A 2,382-nucleotide genomic window follows, 5' to 3' on the forward strand; every position below is an offset into this window, starting at 1 on the left:
GGGAGTATGGTCGCAAGGCTGAAACTTAAAGGAATTGACAGAAGGGCACCACCAGGAGTGGAGCCTACGGCTTAATTTGACTCAACATGGGGAAACTTACCAGGTCCAGACATAGTAAGGATTGACAGATTGAGAGCTCTTTCTTTATTCTATGGGTGGTGGTGCATGGCCATTCTTTGTTGGTGGAGTGATTTGTCTAGTTAATTCTGTTAATGAATGAGACCTCAGCCTGCTAACTAGCTACGCGGAGGTTCCCCTTCACGACAAGCTTCTTAGAGGGACTATGGCCTCCTAGGCCATGGAAGTTTGAGGCAATAATAGGTCTGTGATGCCCTTAGATGTTCTGGGATGCACACACGCTACACTGATGCAAACAACGAGTTTTTCTCCCTGGCCTGAAAGGTTCAAGAAATCTTGCCAAATTGCATCGTGATGGGGATAGACCATTGCAATTATTGATCTTCAAGGAGGAATTCCTAGTAAGTGTGAGTCATCAACTCACGTTGACTATGTCCTTGCCCTTTGTACACACCGCCCATCGCTCCTACCGATTGAATGATCCGGTGAAGTGTTCAGATCGCTCCAACGGCGGTGGTTCCTATCGCCGACATCGCAAGAAGTTCATTGAACCTTATCATTTAGAGGAAGGAGAAGTCATAACAAGGTTACCGTAGGTGAACCTACGGTAGGATCATTATCAGTTCTGGCCCCTGAATCATGCAGGGGAGGAGGTGAGGGAGGCACGCCGAGCTCTCCTCCTTCCCGACCCTCGCCCTCGATGATGTGTGGATGGTTGGGCCTCGCTGAATGGCTCCGCCCTGGGTTCCACACCGTCGGCTCGAGGTGATCGAATGCCGTGATTGGGTACATGCCCTTTTCGGGAGAGGCCGAGTCTCTATCCCGTCGAGTTTGCATGCCCCCGATTGCGTGCGCGGCGTCGTCCTGGCGATCCGTCAGTTCTACGATGGGAAATTGGGACTGCTGCAACCCCCCGTTATGTCTCCTAGGGGAACAACATGTCACTTGGAGCGTTCGCCGCCGCCGACTAGTGCACTCTCGAGCGATCACTCGTGGGGTAGGACCCATCCTCCGGCTATGGGGTTCTCTCAAGGCGGCATCCTCTTGTACGATGCAACGGGGCGGGGACACGCACCCTTCTAGTGCCCCCTTGCATTGGCAGATGGTTCATGTCAAACACCCTACATCGGTGCGACCTGCACTAAGAATTCCAAAATATTGAAGCGCAACCCAGGCACCTTTGTGCGTTTGGGCCGCCAGAAAAAAAACATGAATAGGATAAAAACATGACTCTTGGCAATGAATATCTTGGCTCTTGCCATGATGAAGAATGTAGGGAAATGTGATACTTAGTGTGAATTGTAGAATCCCGTGAATCGTCAAGTCTTTGAACGCAAGTTGCGCTCAATACCTCAGCCGAGGGCACGTCTGCTTGGGCGTCGCACTCCAAAATTGTCCTCCTGCATGGAGGAGTGGAGATGGTCGTCCGTGCCTACCAGTGGCACGGTCGGCTGAAATGAGCACGAGGTCCCTCGCCTCGTCGCGATGAGCGGTGGCCTATGCGGGTCGGCGTTGGTTTGTGCGGGTCGAGCGAGGCCAAGTGTGGAACTTCAACTGGGCCACAGAGGCCTGCCAGCGTGCAGGTAAAATGTGTTTGGCCCCTTTGCCACGTCCCCAAGTCAGGCGTGAATACCCGCTGAGTTTAAGCATATCACTAAGCGGAGGAAAAGAAACTTACCAAGATTCCCCTAGTAACGGCGAGCAAATCGGGAAGAGCCTAGCATGAAAATCGGTAGCTTCGCCTGCCAAATTGTAGTCTGTAGAAGCATCCTCAGCGATGGACTGAGCCCAAGTCCCCTGGAAGGGGGTGCCAGAGAGGGTGAGAGCCCCATCGGGCCTGGACCCTGCCGCACCACGAGGCGCTGTCGGTGAGTCAAGTTGTTTGGGAATGCAGCCCTAATCGGGTGGTAAATTCCGTCCAAGGCTAAATACGGGTGAGAGACTGATAGCGAACAAGTATCGCGAGGGAAAATGAAAAGGACTTTGAAAAGAGAGTTAAAGAGTGCTTGAAATTGCCAGGAGGGAAGCAGATGGAGGCCGGCGATGTGCCCCAGTCGGATGTGGAACGATGTTAGCCGGTCCACCGCTCGGCTTGGGGGGTGTGCCAGCATGGGCCGTTGCGGCGGCACAAGCTTGGCCTTCTGGTCACACTGTACCTCTATCATGGCAGTCGAGGACCGAAGTGCGTGCCTACCAGGGCGGGCCCTCGGGCACCTGCGCGCTCATGGCGCTGGCCAGCGGGCTTTCCATCTCACCTGTCTTGAAACACAGACCAAGGAGTCTAACATGTGTGCGAGTCAGCGG

The 2,382-nt window shown here is 53.8% G+C and overlaps 2 non-coding genes across 2 annotated transcripts in view; both read left to right on the forward strand.

Annotated features, from left to right (window-relative positions):
- The first annotated feature begins 1,306 nt into the window (after positions 1–1,306).
- Positions 1,307–1,460, forward strand: LOC131031774 (5.8S ribosomal RNA). Its single transcript, XR_009103190.2, has one exon. It is a non-coding gene; the product is annotated as a 5.8S ribosomal RNA (ribosomal RNA).
- A 227-nt stretch (positions 1,461–1,687) lies between these two features.
- The window catches only part of LOC131031892 (28S ribosomal RNA), a 3,403-nt gene continuing 2,708 nt past the window's right edge, over positions 1,688–2,382 (forward strand). The window contains exon 1 of the ribosomal RNA XR_009103302.2: positions 1,688–2,382. This exon is cut by the window's right edge and continues 2,708 nt beyond it. This is a non-coding gene — a ribosomal RNA (28S ribosomal RNA).

This window comes from Cryptomeria japonica, chromosome 2 (genome assembly GCF_030272615.1).
Source record: "Cryptomeria japonica chromosome 2, Sugi_1.0, whole genome shotgun sequence".
Lineage (NCBI taxonomy): Eukaryota > Viridiplantae > Streptophyta > Pinopsida > Cupressales > Cupressaceae > Cryptomeria > Cryptomeria japonica.